At 38.7% G+C, this 21,757-nt stretch overlaps 1 protein-coding gene across 2 annotated transcripts in view; it reads right to left on the bottom strand.

Moving 5' to 3' along the window:
* Positions 1–21,757, bottom strand: part of Fhit (fragile histidine triad diadenosine triphosphatase) — a 1,648,302-nt gene that overhangs the window by 200,694 nt on the left and 1,425,851 nt on the right. The gene's annotated exons all lie outside the window — the stretch shown is intronic.

Genomic DNA, 21,757 nt, shown 5'->3' on the forward strand with positions numbered 1-21,757 from the left:
TTGAAAAGCAAGCAGATCTTTGATGTCTGAGTCATAAAGGAAAACAAAAGGACTAGAGTTCATTGAGCATAACTTTATTTGGTCCCCAGCACATTAGATACTACTAATAAAGCTGTCCCTCTGCCAGCCTGTCACTCCTTTGCGGTGACTGTTATTACAGTTGTCTAAGCAGTATTAGTTCCCTTATCAAAAGAGCTAGGGTCTAGGGATGGAGTTTACTCGGCAGCATGGTTCCCTAGAATGAACAAGACTGTGGTTTTGATCCAACAAAAAAGTTGGACAAAATGGCACATGTTTATAATCCCAGAACTCAGGAGATAGAGACAAGAGGATGAGGAGTTCAAGAAGACCTTTGGTTACCTAGTGAGTACCAGGTCAACCTGCACTCCATGAGACGCTCTGTGGAGCCTGTGTCAAAACAAATAAATCTATTCTATTTAGAATTTATCAACTTCTCTCATGCTTAAACCTATAGGCAGGCACACCTAAGCTACCAGCGCCATCTGTGATAGGTCACATCTTACTTTGTTCTTAATGTCTAACTGCTGTTCTCTAGACAATAATCTTAGCATTGTTTCAAAGGCAAGAAGCAGATCAGTCATTGTCTATCTTCAGACTCTTCCAAAGCCCTCAGTGTGCCCTCAAATGCCCCATAAAGCCTGGAACTGCCAATGACTCAACATTGAACAAACTCACTGTCTCCCTGCATAACTAAATGGCTCTGCTTCCTTCTCACTCTAAAAATTCTGCCCTAGCCTGGGAATGCTGGTCCTCTACAAGATTACATGGTTACTAATTTCTCATCACTCAGGACCCAGATGAAAGTGAACTTACCCAAGAGAAAAGTATTAGATTGTCAAGTTTTCTAGTGATATGTGACAGATATGTCACTTTTTAACTGCCTTTGGACTTTGGCTTACAGTGTGAGAACTTATTGTCAGTCAACTGTGCAACCTTCTCACCAGAACATCAGCTCTGTGATAGCAGGGAGACAGCTTTCTGCTATTCCCCAGACATAGTGCTGGGCCCAAGAGAGGTCAAAGTGTATCTACTGGATTCCTAGGATTAAAGGAATGGTTTGTAAATGAACTGTTAAGGGGAAGAATCTCAAAAGAAACGGATGTGAATTGTCACTTGCTAAATAGTTTCTTAGAATTTCCAAAGTCATTCCCAAGTTACACGCTTTGTTTAAAACATCATCAATTTAATAGGAGACTTAGCACCAGGACAATAGAGAGGAGATGACATTCCCCAACCAGCAGCTGTGACAGAGAAACTCAATTTACAAGATAAATTTCTATCTCTGTAAGTCCTGTATTAAAAGTTCATCCTGTCTTTTTAAATCTCATGTAAGAGACAGTGAAATAATGAAAGAACAATAAGATGTTGTTAATGATGCTCAGTATATAACCAAAAGAGGAATTTTGTATTTTTCCAAATATGGTTAGACTGTCATAGCATGAAAATTAGTTTAAGTCTTTCTTCTTCTTTCATAATTATGTTACTGTTAAAAATGACTTAACTCTCTTATGTCCAACAGTATGTATAATGAAAGTATACTATGTCACAGCTTGTGGAAACCAAGATGATATAAAATTATAACGTTCCTTTTTTTGGAAATCATGATATGTTGCTGAATGCAAGTCAGCCATGTAGAAAAGGCCAGAGGTAAGTTGAGGATGTCAGAGAATTCGGTGGACGATGTCACACAGAACAATGTAGAACCACGAGATAAGGCTTTGCCCTACTCTAAGTTTTGCTATGTTGTACCAAAGAGTATTTGCTTTGGCTGTTGCTTGCTTTGGGAGACAACATCTTCAAAATAGCTTTTGACTCCATTTTGAAGGAAAGGGGCGACTTTCCTCTGGGTAAGCCAGAAACTGCACTGTTTGTCAGATCCAACACAGGCTGATCTGTGACTTATTCCTGGGAATAGAGAGGAAGCCATTTTATACGTTAATTAGGGTAAACTGAACTGATAGGCACACAAGGGCTTACTAAAATCTTATCAGGGAAACGAGACCCATGAACCTACCAGACATGCCAGACCCAAAGAAAGGGTAGAGCCTCCCCAGCTGGATCCCATATAGTGATTGAGTCTAACATGGCCTTACATGAACTTATTATATGATATCTGTACTTGTCCTATGGATGGATAAAGTAGAGGAGTCCATGACTATCTGTGGAGCTGAAGTTCAACTTTGTCACCTACTGCTTGACAGGCAGGCCTACTCAACTGCCTGTGACTGGTCTACCTGTTTGCCTGAACCTGAACCCACTATTTTCTGCACTAGTACCCATGCCCTGTCTTTAACTTTGCAGATAGAGTGGCTTTACTCCTAAATTCCTCTCATCTGGTTAAGTCCCCATCATATTCCTGCTCATCCTTGACAGGGTGAAGAGATACAGCTGGCATCTGGTCATCATGGATAACTTTAGGGCATGCTGGTCTGTCTTATTTGATTAAGAACTTGAGGGCAGGGCTCTTTACCACTTATCTCCAATCCTTGTTTAGCACTGGACACATGAGGCTTGTTTGACAAATATTTGATGGCTTTTCAAATGAATAGTGAGCCTGTCTTTAGTTGAGAGCAAATATAAGTTCAAATTCCTAGGAAACTGCTTCCACAGGGGAGATTCATAACCTTGAGACAAGATGTTGCAAACCAGACATGCTGTACTTTAGATTCAGTATTATTTTGCATCAAAAAAAATTGGGGAGGGGATATTTCCTTTTATTTTAGTGGAAATAAATGTTCTATTTGATTTTGTTTCTAATAACCTAGGAGGAATTTTTTTTCTAGTGTCAAAATTCAACTTTCAGCCTTTCTAGAAGTGGTGATGAGATCTGGTGATCAGAATTCCATATTTGGGACTGGCAAGCCCTTGCCAGAAGGGAGAACACAATTGCCTTTCTTAGATAACAAGCACATATCACAGACTGCTTTTGCTCCTCTCTCCTCTCAGCTCTTGTCAATTATTGACAGCTTTTGTCTTTCTCCTGCAGCCATTTCACCTCACAACCCACATAGAGAAAGAAGAGCCAGGAAGTTCAAGTTCACACCCTGAACCCTCCTCATTCATGACCGCACAATGAGAGCAGTAACATGAAAGTAACCACAGTGACAAGAAGAATGGCTGCCATGGTATAATGAGACTTGCATGCCAGGTGTCCCACAAGGCAATTAATAGACATTTTCAGATGGGATCTTCTACAACGTGAAAAACATCCTTGGCACATTGAATTAACACTGAGACCATAATGGCGAGAGGCATCTATGAGCCTTCATTTTCATCCCTTCATTATAATGCCATGAGCATCTCCTCAACCAGCTATGCTCCTGCTGGCCTGCACCTTGACTCCAGGAATAACCTAAAGTATGACCCTGGTCAACTGGAAAACCCTTTCATATTTTGTTCCTCTACTAACAATGAACATTGGAAATAGGAAGCAGAGCTATCTCCTGTAGAATCTGTGTGTGTGAGGGAGATAGTGTGGCCGGGACACTGAACTGCTCACACAGTTTCCCAACAGGAAGGTGTCTATTCTGAGAAGGCAGAGGTGTCTGAGAAGACTGTGATAGTTAGAGTAAAGTGGGAAAAACTTTTATTTCATTATTCAAAGAAAATAATGGGCTGGTGGCTTCTGTTATCCCCCCAGCATTGGTCATCAAGGAGACTTCTTTTGGGAGAGAATATCTCAATATAAATAATAATGAATCTTTGCAGTTGCTATGGCTTTATGACAAATGTGATGGAAAAGATACGGGTCATTGGAGAGTTAAAGAATCAGACACTTTGACACCGTATTTCTTGCCAGGCCAGGGATTGGAAAACAGTTTCTGGCTGGGTGGTGGTGGCGTACCCCTGTAATCCCTGCACTCTAGGAGGCAGAGGCAGGCAGATTTCTGAGTTTGAGGCCACCCTGCTCTACAGAGTGAGTTCCAGGACAGCCAGGGCTACACAGAGAAACCCTGTCTCGAAGAAAAAACAAAACAAAACAAAACAAAACAAATCCCAAAACAAAAACAAAAAAAGGAAAACAGTTTCTATAAAGGTCCACATAAAAGGAGCTGAAGAAATAAAATGGCTTACCCAGTAAAGTGCTTGCCTTGCCAACATGAAGAACTGCATTTAGTGCCAAAAGCATGAGACAAAAACCCAAAAACCTGGGCATGGTATGTGTTTTTAATCCTAGCATCAGACCATGGTAGACAGACAGAACCCTGTAGCTTGCTCTTCAGCTAACCTTCCCTACTAATCCATTTCCAAACCACTCTGGCCTCTAACCATATGTGTCCACACACACACACACACACACACACACACACACAGAGAGAGAGAGAGAGAGAGAGAGAGAGAGAGAGAGAGAGAGAGAGAGAATTTAAGGCCTTCAGGCTCGTGTATAAACAATGGTCATGGCTATTTTCCAGCAAAATTTTACCAAGCATGTTCAGCTGTGCCTGTGTTAGGCATCATGGAGGCAAAGCATGGCCTTTCTCCAAAATTTGTAGGTAGAAAATAGTACAGTCTCTGGACGGGACTTTGCCTTTGAAACTCACTTGTTCTTCTTGTCTATGAGATGTGTAAGCATCTTATGTCAGATTCACCAAGATAAAACTAGGAAGCTGTAAAGAAAGAAAACTCTAGTACCAAAAGCCCTTATACCAGGCAGCTCTGCACAGAAGGCGAAACTTGAAGAGTATTTCTCTGGATATCCCAGAGGGGTGTTGAAAAGGTAGAGGAACATAAATGCAAAAGTACCCTCTTCCAATCTACAGCACAGACACAAAAATCTAACTGAAACAATGAACACAGGATATGAATAGACATTTCTTACAAAGAAGCGATACAATTGAACAAAAATCATGATTTGCTAGCCAATATGATTAGCTACCAGGATGGAAAATCGAATCAAAGCCGCAGTGAGCTCACACTTCACAGACCTTGGGATGAGTAAAGTTGAGAAATCAGAACAGGCTTCTTCATGAAGATCCAGGGAGATGGGGATGATGGTTGGAAATTTAAATCAGGGTGACTGTGTTAGAAACGACCTTGGCACAATCTTCCAGAATTAAACATGTAGTTGTCATTTGACACAGCAACTACATTCCAAGTTATTTATTGAAGAGGAATGAAAATATCTGCCCATAAAATACTTATAAATGAAAGAGCTATTTTTGGATTATTATTAAGAAGTAAAACATGGAAACATCCCAATTTTCCATTCAACAAGAAACAGACCTCCATTCAGTCCTATGGGAGAATATTCTTTGACAACCAATGGAGAGGTTTCAGCACAACAGGAAGAAAAAAAAGTTAAAAAATGAAAAGCAAGCTCCTGAATGGAAGAAATATTTGCAATATGTCTATAATATATTTAAAATATCTTGAAGTGTATACAATTGAAAAGCAAATAATATTAGTTTAAATTTCAAAGATGGTAAAGGTGTTATACAAAAAACTTTTTTCAGCATCAAGGCTGGACACTAAAGTCTTCTACATTCTGGGTAGATGTTCTGTCACTGAGCTACATCCCCAGACATTCTTTTCAAAGAAGCAATACAAATAGCCAGGAGGTTTATGATAAAATGTTCAATGTCATTAATCATCAGGGAAGTGCAAATAAAAACCACAGGCTATCACTTCATACTTGTTAGGCCAAGTATGATAGTCAGGAGAACAAGAGGAACACTTGTAGATTGTTGGTGGGAATATAAATTACTGTATCATGAAAAAGCACTGTGTAGGAGTTTTCAGACATTTAAAATATGGACCACTATACAATACTGCAATCTGAATTCTGGGTATGTATACAAGAAAAATAAGATTATTTCCAAGAGATATGAAGACTCCCATGATTACTATAGCATTATTCCAAGATAAAGAAAGATTCAATCTAAAGACAAATAGATGAAGAAAATATGTATGTATATGTGTGTTTGTATATACACGGTACACACAAATATAATTTGGCCTTAAAATAGAAGGAAAATTCATACTGATAACAACATATATTAACCTAGAGGGCATTAAAAATAGAAAATCTTAGTGGATTACATGATATCATTAGACTATAGAGTTTACATACATGAGTTACATTAATGTAATGTAGCTCATTTATGTAAATAAACATTATTTACGATTTATGACATAAACATTATTTATATCATTTGAATGATATTTCAGTAAAGTTGTATGAAAAAGTGAAGATTCCATTTAGTGGGTGACACAAAGGTGCAGCTAAAAGCAATGACAAAAATTATTTTCAGTCCAGCAAAGGTGAAACATAAATGTGGCTCTTCTGTTATCTGGGTATACTAAGCCTTTCTACTCCCTTGTTCTGAGAATCGAAATGTTAAAACATGTGGGAAGGTCTAGAGAACGGGGGATTCATCTGGAGTTCTTCAGAAATATGTACAGTGTGGGGACAGAGTGAGGACTGGGTGAAAACAGAGGCAGCATTTTCAGAATTACCATAAATATCAATCTGAGAGAACAGAATGAGTTGGCTTGCTGGTGAGCATTTCCATTAAAGAAATGGTGCCTAAATGCCACTCTTAAGTCAAGAGAGGGCAAAGTGACATTTAAAGGCCCCTGGAAGCCCAGTCCAGATGCCAGAGCTTTCCTAGCTCTGCAATGGAGGGCTTTACACTTAAGGAAACTAACACATCAAAGTGGATGGCAGAAATTCAGGGAACTGAAGGTAGAATGCAGGGCTGGATGCTAATGACAGCCAGTGACAACCACAAGGATGTCAAGGAAATCGGGACAATGAAGCCTGTTTTCTTGCTTCTTCACAAGTGAACGTCCAAGCTCCATGCACAACCAACACCATAAAATAGTGGTTAAAAAATGAAGTTGATTTACTATGAAGCTCTAGGTAGAGAATTAGCACTTACCATGAAAAGCAAGTGTAAATAAAAAATATATCGAATAAAAAAAAGTCAATCTTAAAAAAAAAATAAGAAAAAATAATCTCAAAGAAAAGGGAAGTCCCAGGAAGGCACATGCTTTGCTGCATTTTAGAACTACATCAGAATCTTCCACCTCAAACTTATGGGACAGATTGGGTAAATATAATGATTTCACAAAATCACAGCATTTTCTCTTTAATTAAGAGAAGATGCGGGTCATGGTGGCACATGCCTCTAATCCCACCACCTGGGAGGCAGAGGAGATAGGGTCTCTATGACTTTGAGGTGAGCCTGTTCTACAGAGTGAGTTCCAGGATAGCCAGGGTTACACAGAGAGACACTGGCTAGATAAACAAAAATACACAAACAAACCAAACAAATCCCAGACACAACAACAACCAAAATGACATAAAAGAACAACAAAAATACAAAGAACGAAATAAATAAACAGGACTCAGAAGACCAGACTGAGGACAGTATTTTGAAACCTTGTACAAAAAAATCCCAGATAGCTATATATAAGGACTTTAGACCAGCTAAAAATAGGAATTATATGTAGTCTGGCAAGAAAAACTAATATAATCTGGTATGTTAACATAACCTACAATTACCAGGGTAGAGAGCTTAAATTAAGGAATTGTCTAGATCAGGTCAGCCTGTGGATATGTCTAGGAGGCATTATGTTTATTATTCATTGGTAAGGCAAAGACCAGCCCACTGTGGGCAGGATCATTCCCTTTTAAGGGGAATCCTGAACTATATAATACAGGAAAAAGCTAGCTGAAAGCAAGCAGGTAAGCAAGAATGTGTTATTCTCTTTTTGTTCTTCACTGTGGGTAGGACTAGCTGCTTGAGTTCCTGCCCTGACTTTCCCAAAATGATGGAATAAATGTTAGAGCATTTTATCATAGTAACAGAAGTACAACTAGAACACTTGGTAATTTAGAAAGCCACTGATAAAATTCAAGAATTCTAAGTTTGTATCATTTAGAATGGGGGTATTATCAGAAGCAATACCTTTGAATACCTGATCACATAATTTGTATGATTGGGTTAAACTAAGTAATGCCTGACATATCTTTTATATGTCTGTTCTATGAAGTTTCAACTTTAATTAAATATGAATATCAACTGCTTTAAATCTATAAAACCTTTTTTAGTAACTCTAGGTTCAGTTATATCTATGAGCTTTTAAATTTTTCTATTTCAAACTATCTGGTAGATATTACAAAGGCACAGTTTGAGTCCTTTTTAACTTAATTATTATGGAAAGCATATTAGAGGATAGGAAAAGCAATAGGTTAACTTCCTTTACTAATAGAAATACTATAAGGACAAATTTTCACTATTTAAGAGATTATCTAGCAACTTAAAAGATTCATAAGTGAGATTAAAGACAATTATTTTGCAAACTGGAATATTTTATAATAATCAAACACTAGAAATAAAACATTTTTCCTCTTTGCCTGCTATTGTCTCTCTGCTCCCCCTTCCCCCATTTCTCTCTCTCTCTCTGTCTCTCTCTCTCTCTGTCTCTCTCTCTGTCTCTCTCTCTCTCTCTCTCTCTCTCTCTCACACACACACACACACACACACACAAGGCACAAATAATCATTTACAGTGGACAGTTTTCTGGAAGTGTAGCTCACAGAGTGTACCTGAGATAAAAGGTGAGAGACTGGGCATCAGCTGTGTTTAATTGCTGGATCCCTGAAGAACAGTGCCATTCAAAGTCTTTGAGGACTGTCCTTTGCAGAAGTCTCCCCTTCCTCACTGGGAATCCTGACAGTAGATATGTGACATTTACTCTGAGAATAAATTAGCACGATGCTTTTGAATCCAGAGAGCTGGAGCTTAGAAGGAGATGCTGAACCAAAAGGCCATGAATGACATTTCTTGATTTTAGGTGTGTGTGAACGTCTCAGTCTTAGTAACTGTATTGGTTTATGGTTTCACTGGGATAGAGTGCATGACAGGGAGGCACGCAGCTGGCACGGGCCTAAAGCAGCAGTGGAGAGCTCCCAAGTTGTACACCAAGCATGAAGCAGAGGACATGATCTAGAAATCGCAAGAGTCTTTAAACTAAGAGCTCCCCTCTAGTGAGAAGCATTTTCTAGTAAGACCATGCACAATTCCTAAGCCTCCCTAGACATCACCAACAACTGGAGACCAAACATTTGACTGCTTGAGATGAGAATATTTCCCATGAAGACCAGCATAGTAAGTAAGCTTTGGAGCTTCCAGCTCATTCTTCTCTCTACTGTGTTGGGGCTTCTGCAAGTAGGACTTAAACAATTCTGAAAGAAAGTGCAAAATTTAACATATCTTTGTAAGTATGTTTAAAAATCACATACTAGTTGGGTGAAAGGTTTTTAATGGAATCTGTAACTAAAAGCGCATCAAGAATCACAGCATGTAGGACCAGTCAAAAATACTGAAGATACTGAAGTTTATTGGCAGATGTGTTCAAATTGTCTTTGCTGGGAGTCTTCCTAGAAATTCAGGGGCCGAGTTATATCTCAATTGCCTTCATGATTTCCCTGATATTTTCATATCCAATTGATTATTAATGTTTCCATCGAAAAATACAATTCCAAAAATACTCTAATCAGTCTTAGCACCATCTTCCCTCCTTTGGAAACAAACTATAGTTGTCATGTTGGCGACTGTAAATAGCAGTCAGGATGATATTTAATTTTAAGCTTGTGCCAACTAATTTAGTGGAAATGGCTGTGTTTTGAAATAGTAGGGCGCTCACACTCCATCTGGTGTGTTTTCCTTTTATCTTCCACTCTCAGTGAATTTTAAAAGTCAACTGCAATGTAAATATCCTTTCTGCTATGCTAATGTGGCCTCCTCATGGAAATCAAAGCGAAGGAGTCCTTGGGGCAAGTGCTTCTTCCCTGATTGAACTATTTAGTGTCATAGCATCACTAGGAATCAGAGCTGAAAGCAGGCTTTGAGGTGACCAACATGAATCCGTCCCAGCTGGAACATAGGAAGGCTGAGCTGGAGACAAAATGAATGGCCCATAACCTCATCAGACACAAAGCCAGGACTTTCGTCTCTATGGGAGGACGTTGAGATACACCATGTGAGATATGCTGTTACCAAGTGAGCATTTTCGTCACTAGACTCCAGAAGCCTTTATCAGAGTACACTATACTGGGTATCTTAGTGGCCTGTACTACCCAGTATATCACTGTCATTGCCACTCATTCTTCCCTCGTGTACATAGGCTAATATTTCAGAGTAATAACAGGTGTGTCATATCCTTGCTATGTCTCTTGTATCTAAAGGTAAGCCACTGCCTATAGAATACTACTCTGCAGCACTAACTCAGCATCCATGTACAGGAAGAACTGGCCCAAGATGCCGGGTTAGGCCCTACAGTTTCATGGTTATACTCATTGTTTTTCCTTGCTGCTACAGTAAATTTGAAGGAACAGGGTGACTTTTCCAATTTTATTATCTGATTACTGGAAGTAAAATGTTTAAACTGGACCTCTATGTGCTAATATTCAAGGTGTTGACCTGTCTACCTATTCCTTGGATTTTCTAGTGGTAAATCTATTTCTGGCTTCTGCTTATTTGGCGTTCCTTTTCTTTTGGTTAGTGCTTCCATCTTATCATTATCAGAATCATCACCATCAGCACCATTATTATTAAACTTTTCTACTTTCTAAAGGATTTCTTGGCTTGGGGCATACTTCCCATATTCAAAGTTAGTAAGCAGTCACTCTGAGGTAATGTAGAGACTATGGCATAGATATGATTATTTTTGAGCTTAGAGAATGACAGAGAAGTTTCTATTACTGTTTTGGCAGTGTGTAGATACAGTTCTAAGTACAAAAGCATATGTAGATGGTCTGTCACTGAGAGTATTGGTAGGGTTCTCAGAGTGGGGTGGGGCACTTACCAAATTACTCTTAAGGGAGATGCCAGACATACATTTGGGGTACAAAGCTGCCTACTGAGGTTGTTTTGGGAGTTACTAGTCCCACTGAATCTAAATTAAGGCTTGATACTTCAGCTTTAATGTTCCATTCTCTTCTCCACAGCCTTGTTGGATTGAAAAAGATGTTATCCTTTGACTTAAGAATGTGAAATGTTTTGTGAACAACTGGGGTACAAAAAGAACATTTTGGCATAAAGGAAGGAAATGCTGAGAATTATGGGGCCTTGCTGCTGACTGAGGAAGGGGAAACTGAGTCTGTGCATGCAAGGACTGGGAAATAAGACTTAGAATACCTACCATCCTGGGGGAACCTGGCCCATGAGAGAGTTGAGGATTTTTTTTATGTCAGAAGTAGTGAGGAGGAGGTGAAGAAGATATTTCTGGTGTTTGTGAGCTAAGCAGCAGGAGAAGCCAGGCTAGAAACAGGCATGCCAAACGTGAAGCTCGGGTCTGCTTCCTTATTCTCTGTTATCCTAAAAACAGATTATGAGGTGTGCCTGAGAAGAAGAAACACAGGTAAATATCCTCTTGCATATATTAACTCATCAGATTGCTAATATCAAATCATATCAGCTCATTCGTCACTATTTGAGAGCATCACCTAGTGAGCCTCTCTGCTTTCTCAAGTTTAATTCAGTCTTATCCCAGATTGGGAGCTGTTGAACCCACAACATTTCTGAAATTCTCAGTTTTGAGATGAGACCTGAATTAAATAAAACAAAACAAAACAAAACAAAACAAAACAAAACATTCTGGGAAAGCTATGCACACGATAGACAAACCTTTGTGTATGTTGCTATGCTATGTAGGGTGAATTAAGCAACAAGTTTGCTTTTATCTGATGTAAAAAGAAAATCAACAGAACCTCAGTCTTAACACAAAGGGATGGCTAAGATCTCCAGAGAAGATAATCAGAAAGTTCTCAATGTACTTGACACACCATACAATGCCCTTCTAATAATGATGAGACTGGTCTAAGAAAAAAACAAAATTTTTCCAAAAGAAAAGTATATGCGCTAGAACAAGGCTGAATTTCAGTGCAAAGGGAATATTCTATGAGTTCTTTAGTTACTTCTAATGTAAGGCGGATTTCCAACGGGTACTGGAGCAGCTGGCCTAGAAGATATTTATGGCCCATTGAGAGTTGTAAGCAAGGGCTGTTTCTTTTTGAGAAAAAAAAATAAGGCAGCGATTTCCTTTTAAATATTTTAGTGTGTTATCATGACATGAATATACTATAAGGCATGCAAAAGTATTTAAGAGGTTTGGTACACAAACTCAGCTTCGAAAGAATGACCCTGGGAACTGCAGAAGCTAGACAAGAGTGTGCTGATAATTTCATTGTGTTTATACAAAAAAGAGTTATAATGAAGTTCCTTAGCTGGCAAACTCATGGGCTATATCCCGAAAGCAGAAAACAACAACAACAACAACAACAACAATACCCAAACTGTTAATTTTGCAAAATGCCATTTTCTTCAATGTTTTTATATACTTAATTAGCAGGTGGTATATCCAAGACTTGTAGGGTATACAAGATATCTAAGGTATTTGTGTTTGTGTGTGTGTGTGTGGGGGGGGGTCCAGAAATCTTATACTTAATTAGCAGGTGGTATATCCAAGACTTGTAGGGTATACAAGATATCTAAGGTATTTGTGTTTGTGTATGTGTGTGTGTGTGTGTGTGTGTGAGTCCAGAAATCACAGCCAAGAAAATGGTTAGTTCTACTATCTTTGACTTTGCATGAAAATAAAGACTAAAGCAAGGGGTGAAACAAGAGGAGAAGGCTGTACTCAGCAGCCTTGGGTGTAAACAAGATTTGCCACTAAGACTCTCAGGAAGGTGCTTCTTCCCCTGAGCTTCAGTTTCTCCCCTGAGGCTTGGAAGGCATCTAACATAGAGCCCAGCCCACCATGGCTCATCAAATCATCATTTCACTCTCTAATTATTCCTTATCAATTCTCTTGGGGACAAAATCTAAGAGCTAGATTTGTTTATGACTGGTAACCTAATCCAGAAGCTTAAAGCTACTGGCTTCTTGTCCCTTCTCCTTGTCAAGTAAATCTCATGAAAGACTCTGATGTTTGCACAGGAAGCTCAATATGAAAAGACATGGAATCAAGCCCTCTGTGAATCCAATGTATCCAGTGTATATATGTGCCTTTTCCTCTCCTCCTTCAATTAAAACAATAAAACCACAAAACCTGGAACCTCTCAAAGTGTGCTTCTAAGCTGGGATGTAGAAGTTGGGTATCAACAGTTTCTAGAAAACGCTCCTTGCCAGTCTGTTGAAGTGCTCTAAAAATCCTAGAATAAACTTCAGTATTTTCTCTTCAAGATATTTCCTTATCATGTCCAAATGACAGGATCATGCAGGTTCCCTACTTGAGACTATTTGAAAGCTAATGTGCTCACAAATGATTGTCTTTGAAGGCTCTCAATCCACATGCATATAATAACAGGAATGTCTCAGATGGGTTCTGTGCAGTGAAGATGACTCCTGATCTGTCACCTATCTGTCACTCACTCTACCAGCTTTTCACAACAGGCTACGTCAGGATAATGCTAGTACTATTAATACTCATGCAAATTATTATAGTAAATATTTACAGAGCATTTCTTGTATATCCTAAGGCTTCATACATAGGAAGCCATTCAATTTACATAGCAACCCCACCTATATTTTATAGACAAAAAACCTGAGACATGGAAAAGCTGGTTTTCCAAGTACATGGATTATGGACTGAGCAAGTTGGATCTGGGTCTCCATGTGTAATCTTAGATGATTTTACCACAAAAGAACATTGCATCTCCTTTCAAAAGTGAATGATAAATTCTAGACAACAAGGCCACCCATTTCAAAGGCAACTTCCAGCAGAAATAAGGACTCAAACAGTGCCCCTCCTTCCCCAAAGTCATTGGAGCATTTCATGAGCATTCCTAGTAGTACTGAAAACAAACAGAAAATGAATGTAGCTTCTATGTAGTAATCTGACTGGTTATTTCATTTTTAAAATTCCAACAAGATCTTTGATAAGATACAATAGCCCCTAGCTCAATCATTTGATGACTTTTATATTTGGATATCATGAAAAACACACTATGATCTTCAGCATTTAGATAGGCAGGATGAAAAAAAAAAGATTTAAATTCATCATCATCATCATTATCATCATCATCATCTCCAGATTTAAACAACTCTAGAACTATCTTATTTAATATGGTACTCACCCACCACCTGTGCCTAATGTGAAGTGAGATGTATTGGGAATGTATAATACTGGGCTTCAAAGACTTTTGCCACAAGAGAATATAAATACTATATTTGTAATATTTTATAGTGTCTACATGCTGAAATGATAGTCTTCTGGTTGTTTTTAGTTAAAAACTCTATTATTAAATTTATGCTCACGTGCTCTTTTTTAATCTTTCTTAATCTAAAATATCTATAAATATACTTAGACTTAGAGCACTGATTAGGGACTGGGGACATCCATGGTGGATACTCCGATGTGGTAACAAAAGCAACTTTGATAGCACTATGAGGTCCTATGCTGGCATGCTACACATGAATTCCAACAATATATCCTGCTCCAATAATAGAGGTAATGATATTCATTATAAAGCTTATTTGAAGTATATGAATACTTTATCAAAAGATTGTCAACTGATAGCCAAAAAGCAAGATCATAAATTTTTTAAAATATAATTAACATTGTGTTCTCCCCTTTCCATACTTCTTGTTCATTTTTATGTTGTTTCAAGAGAGTAGGTAAAATATTTGGGATCTTTTCTCTTTGAGGCCATAATAATTCCCACTGATATAAATATATTAATGATTAATTAATGTCTCTCTTTCTCTCTGCATTATTTACCTGTTTGGGTAAATAAATTATTACTAGAGTAACTTTTTCTCTTGCCTAAGGCCCACATTCTCTATCGTCTAAATATTATGGATTCAGAAGAATTTTGCTTGGTAAGTTGCCTTATTGCATCATAGATATTCAAACTGTCAAAATATTTAATCTTAAGTGATAATTTATTAGTAGTTATGTAAAGAACATTGAATATAAGCCAAATGAAGATTTCGTTTTTTTAAGTACACACATAGCCCATTCTTTAGGCACCATGCCTCATGGGTGCTTGACTGGAGCCACCACAGTGAGATAAAGGATTGCTCTGTGAGAAGCATGAGAGAAGACAAAGGGACACCAGCAACAAGAATGTCTCAGAGCAGGCATGTGACATCTTCACGACCAGGGACCTTCTAGCTGTATTGTAGGGTATATCTAGAGACAGAGTTTACCACAAAGATCATATTGGACTCTGCACAGCTAAGTCTTATTCAGGAAATGATGAAAGCTTTAAAGAAGTGCTTTTGCCATAAATGGCATAAATCAAGTGCCATGTCACTCACGTTATTCTTGTTAATATATGACTAACAAGCAATTGAAGATATTCAAGTGACATAGCAGAAAAAATTTGAGAAAAAAATTGACCTTATGTGACATCTGTTAAAGTAAATTCTAATGAGAAAAATAAAGACTTCATAGAAGTTGTGTCTCTTGCTATGGGACTCACCCGGGGATCCTTACCAGTTGTGTATTCTGGTTTCTTTTGTTGATCTGATTCTTTGATGTAGTACATTCATCATTGTCTTTGGAGGTACTTGTGGTGATTTGAATATGCTTGTACCAGGAAGTGGCACTGTTAGGAGGTATGACCTTGTTGGAGAAATTGTGCCACTGTGTGTGTGGGGGAAGGGGGACTTTGAGAGACCTTCCTGCTAGCTGCCTTGAAACTATTCTCCTGTTTGCCTTCAGAAAAAGATGTAAAACTTTCAGATCCTCCAGTGCCATGCCTACTGAGACACTGTCATGCTCCCAGCTTGATGATAATGGACTGAATCTTTGAACCTGTAATTTGGCCTCAGTTAGATGTTGTCCCTTAGAAGAGTTACCTGGGTCATGTTGTCTGTTCACAGCAGTAAAACCCTAACTAAGACAGTCCCCAACCCATCACTGCCACCACCACCACCATCACCATCATCATCATTCTAATTTGACTTTCTACTATGCTTAGTAAGCACTAGTAAACATGAAACCAACCTGATCTTCCCTAATATTCATTTTATGAGGAACAAGGAGCAGAAATAATTTTAACCTGATAAATCATGTTTTTTTTTTCTAATTTTGTCTCCTTCTGTGAGGGATTATAAAGACTTAGTAGGATAATAATGAGAAATGGAAACAGTAGTCCAGGCCTCTTAGATTAGATAGTCAAAGAACATGCAAAGAAGCATATAGGCAGCATATGCCTGCGCATCATTTAATTAAGAATGGCTATGCTCTTATCCTATTCAGATTCTTTTACTTAAATGTCCCAAAAAGTGCAGAAAACACAGAGAGCTGCCATTTTAGGCTGATCAGGAGGTATTAATGTTTGCATTCTGAGGTTCTCATGAACTCAGAAGCTTAGCAATCACTAAGAAGAGATCGGTGAAGCCAGAGGGGAGCAGCTAATTAACTCTCTCACTGAAACTTTCCTTCCTTTTCCCAAAATCAACTAGGGAATGCATGAGCTTTGAGTACATCATCAAATGATATGTGAAGGAGATCCAAGTTCAACAATAAATACCATCAGCAATAGAATGCTTTTCTTAAGCCCTCAGGGACCAAATGACCTGAATTTGTGTAAATTGATTTTGTTCATGCATTGTGTTAAGCCAAGCAATTATTTTCCAAGACATGCTTGAACTCATGGTTGCTCTGTCTATAAAGTTCACAGTTGCATTTTTCAAATTTCTGATTGCAATTCCCCTTTGCTTTAATATTAAGCACTCCTTAAAATAAAGTCAAGCAACAGATTGTATACATAGCTCACAATCATAACCATTCAATGTCACCCATAGACATCTGATGAATTGGCCAATTCAGTTATGACTTTTGCTCATTTGAAACACAGTCAGGACAAGTCTCAACTGAGCTAATTCAATGATATACCATGGTATTAAGCAATAGGCACTTCCCTCCCAGTGCATTAGTGATGCATGTTCTTTGATCCAAGGAACCATTTGTGTCATTATTATAATCTTCATCAACGTGTCACCATAGTAGAGGTCCTGGAGAGTTCAGAGAAGGCCTTATATAATTCCTTATATAATTCATGCAAGTTCCAAGAAAATACAAGTCAGAGCTTGTGGGATGTACATATCTGTATGGGGAGTAGTAAAGTCAGGGCAGGCCTATATGCTTTAAAAAGAGTGGAGTTTGAGGAGAGAGGTTCAGGCTCTGGAATGTGGTAGCTAGAAGGGTGGGTAAAGTACCTAAAGACAAATCCAAAGCATGCTGCTTGAGGGAGAACAAGGGAAGATGAACCCCAAGATGATAATAAAATCAGAATGAGAGGCAGAGTGGTTCCCCAGCTTGCTTTCAGCAAACCCCACATCTAGGGGGTTCCAGGCAGACAGATTTAGGTTTCAAGGGGTAAAGTTACTTATCATCCTTGATGTCAGTCCACCCGACTTGCTTAGCAATCAGAAAAGGTTTATAATTGCCTTTTGTGCTTATAAAAACCTTTCTGGCAGACTGCACTTCTCAGCCCTTCTGCAGCACACTTATTTCTGACCAAAGGATTCTGTTCCATCAATGTCCCATCAAATTAACCTTAGATGGCTGATAGCACCATGTTCTACTCACATTAAGTATAGCCAGGAGTTAATGAATCAACCCCTGAAAGCAAGACACACTCTGTGTAAATTATGTTTCAACTTGTAGGGAACTTTGAGTACTTGAAGTCTGACTGTTGTCCTGTCATATGTGCAACTAGTTAACAGATATCCACTGTGGAGCCAACCTATACCAGACTAGGTCCCTGCTCCCAGGGCTTTACAATGCACTTGGGAGATGCCAGTGTTGCATATAAACCAACAATTATCTTGAGTTGTTAAGGATGTAACAGGCATCCTAATAAGAAGGACCTACTTGAGTAAGGACAGAAGGCTGGTTATTTTAGCTACATATAGGAAGAGAAGGAAGAAGTGCTCTTGTAGGAGGTGAGCTTGACCTACGATTTGGTTAAACACACAGACTACATGAAGGGAAGCTGAAGTCAGATGTTGCAGGCAGAAAACAATCTGTACAATGGCTATGAGGTAGGGAAACCAATGCTAGTTTGGCAAAAGCAAGCTATATGTGAAGGAGACTTATTGCCAGCCTAGAAGTGGGCAGGGTCCAACATTGAGGCTGGAGAGGTCCCTTTGGGCCAAAATATTGTAAACAAACAAACAAACAAACAAACAGAAAATGGAAACAGATATAATAGATGGTCTGCATTCAGTGCTGAGCCTGGGAGGTGTTCCTGAGAGCAGTAACATTTCCATGGTAGAGACAAGAGATAGACTGGGACAATAGTTCAAACTTAAAAGGCTCTGGAACCAGCACTGTTCGTGTTGACCTCTCTCATTGTGTATTTGTAGGAAAGACTTTTATGCTCAGTGTGAGGAAACCCTGCAAAGATACATAGACATGGCCCCTGTGAGGGGAGTCAGTGTATGTAAGAGAGAGAACTGTGTGAGCTTTACTGACCTACAGCATGAGTGACAAGCTTAGCAGCATTCCATCTCATTAAAAAGTACTTTTCAAACAAAAATGAAGCACATCATTAAAAAGTACTTTGCAGGGAATGACAAAACACACTTGAGGAGGCAAGCAAGCTCCCAGATCATCAATATGCAGTGCTGAACCAGAAAAGGCAGGAAGATGCTGGGAATGGGAAAAATTGATAGAAGCTAGTCTCATAAAAGTCAAGAGAGACTTACGTCTTGTATTTCTAAGAACTAAACAAATGAAGAAGACTACTTGGCACTCGCTCAAGTGCCAAATATTAATCAGAAAAAGGCACTATTTGTTACGGAGCTTGAAACATCTATAAGGGGAGATAAATGAGAGAACAGGCCAGGTGTGGACGGGCAGGGCCTGCAGAACAATGTGCTCTCTGTACCAGTTGTACACGTTTCCAAACAATCCTGACCTGAAGGGATCCAGAGATAGGACTCTCACCATTTCATATAAAGGTCATCCTACCTGTTAGAAGTTCTTCCCTACATATGATCTATTCTTTTGTGATGTTGATACCTGCCTCCTTGCAGCCTGATTTTTCTAGATCTTTTCCTTAGAGACAACATGAAACATGAATTCCACATAGAACATGTTTAGTGCCCTTTAATCTTTTTTCCAGAATGTTCTTTAGAAATAGTGACTGTGTCTTCCTTTACAAATCCTCTTCCTCAATCCTCATCCCCTTTCTCTGTTTCTAGAACTTGCCATCTTGTACTCCTGTGAAGCTTCTCTAGCCATCATTACCTTAAAACTGTGTTCACAAAGAATATAAGTTTATGACCCAACTTAACCTAGGATTTCTCTATAAGTCTGCAGTGGCAGGAGTGCAAATAGATCCACTGAGCTTGGTCTCCTGCTGTTTCTATTTCCCACCCATCTGCCTTCAACGTGGCCTGTTTGTTATGTCATGGGGAGATACATAATCCACAGTGAGTGATTTCATCAGTATAAAGAATGTCATCCCTCATCACCCTATCATTTCTGATTAAGATCACTCAGTCTAATGTACATTACATCGTGTACCAATAATGCCTGCCCGGTGCGCCATGCTCCCCGTGCCTCGTGCTAGACATTACTTTATTATGTACTCAAACGAGAGGAGATTCTCAAAGAGGAAGATTAAACTGAGCCTGAGTGGCTAAAGGCAGGGAGAAAATTGGAAACACAGTGTTTTATTCACTCTGGAAAAGAGTGCTAAATGAGGACATCCAACAACCTGGCTTGAAATCGGGGTTCTCATTACTTACCCTTTATATATGTTCAAAGGCAACATTAACAAGTGCATCGCAACCCCCAAATCTGCTTTCAGGCTATGTATGTCACATAATACACATGCCCAGCTTTTGAAGGATATACACTATCCATTATAAAGATAAGATTAAGATATGGGAGCCAAGTGATATTATCGACTGTCGCCTCCACAGCAGGTTGCAAGGTACTTGATCCTGTTGTTCAATCCCTTGCTAGTCTTGTACCATTATCTCTATAGGGCAAATTATAAGCTACTCTTCACTAAAAAATTATTTTTATGGAAATTACTTTTTCATACAGAGGAGAATCATGGAACATTGGAAAGTGTATTGTCTAGAGATGCCACTAGAGTACATAGGAAGGACAGAAGAGTATTAGAGGAGAGGTAGGTCATGTGCTTTGCAAGGTCAGCCACTGTGTCTTTGTAGAGCTGAAATGTATCCACTTCTGTCAATAGTGCATTTGGAGCATAAACAAGATTCAAGGTGACTGATCAGCCTAAGAAAGCAGTGATTTCAAGCACTTTAAATACGACTCCAGCAGCATTCAGTTGTATATAAATCATGTGGTAATTTATTCATTAAAATAACCTGTACTTGACAACATTTTATTAACCTTGGTTTACGTTAATATGCTTTATACTTGTGTTTTTAATATATCTCTGAATACAATGATCCTGTAACTCCAATTTTCCTGCCACATAGACTATGTCAGTACCAATCCCCAACCTGAATTCTACGTCTGCTAAAACTGAGTTCACATTAAAGGTTTTGGGAAGCTGGGGCTGTAGACAGCATCTACTCCTACACCTAGATCTGCATCAGAATCACCTGCAAGGGTTTTGTTACATATAATAACTGTTTCCTGTGCCTTTACCATCTAGACAAACACAATATATCAAAGATAACCCTGAGGAATAAGAGGTTCAGCCACTAGGTCACAAACCAGCTCTTAAAACTTGTGGCTAGAGGGTGTCCACCCTACAGAAGTCCATTGAAAGTGTTGGAAAGGACATCAAAAGATCCACCAAGACCCAGGAGAGGCATAGAAGAATTTTCTTATTAAATACCAACCTCCTGTTTTTCTTTTTTTTTTTTTTTAATTTTTTTTTTTTTATTTTCAGTGTTTGGATAGCCATTTTAATGCTTAGTTCATTAGAAAAAGCCCTACGAATATACATACAGATGTATAATCCACATGGGCCTTAGGGTCCAGCTAAAGATCTTCATATAGTTGGCAGAAACATGTGATAAACAACCAAAATTATAGATAAAAGTGGAAATTGATTCCAAAGGTCTGGAAGTAGAGTATCCAATACATGACTAAAATCTGCTTGGCTTTTTTGACATCCAAGGTAGACATTGCTAATTGATCCATACGCCTTTCCTTGTTACAACCAAAGTGCTTTTAAAACAAACACTCTATAGCACTGGCACCATCTGACCAGATTTCGCATTCTTTGGCTATAGGTAGTATATAAACAGACATCATTTTACATTTTCTTCTAAATTATTCTACCATAGGTTGTGTTCCACACAGCACAAGCAGACACTGGAAGGCTCTCCTGTGGACAAGACCCTAGAGATGATTGCATAGCCCTCGATGGTTCATGCAATATTGGTTTGACATTGGTATCTTTGACTGGAAAGATCCAAAAATCACACAACTTCTAAAATGTTCAGGAGATTCAAGTTACACATATGTCATTTAAATCAATCTAGTGTCTGTTAAGGATAACTCAAAGGTTCACTTTGAATATGTGCTCTTTTGTGAAACAAGTTGAGTCTACAGGTGTGCAAAGACAGCATGTTTTTCTAAGTGTATGGTGCATGTGTCTGTAAATGTTAGTATACTTGCAGTATGTATGCTAGATGTTGGCACTGAGTATCTTTCTCCATCACTTTTCCATCTTTTTTTTTTTCATAAAGGTTCTCCTTGGCCCTGGAGCTCACTAATTTAGCTGCAGCAGCTGGCTAATGAACTCCAGGGTTCTGCCCATATCCTTCATAAC

The sequence above is a fragment of the Apodemus sylvaticus genome, chromosome 8 (assembly GCF_947179515.1).
Source record: "Apodemus sylvaticus chromosome 8, mApoSyl1.1, whole genome shotgun sequence".
Taxonomy (NCBI): domain Eukaryota; kingdom Metazoa; phylum Chordata; class Mammalia; order Rodentia; family Muridae; genus Apodemus; species Apodemus sylvaticus.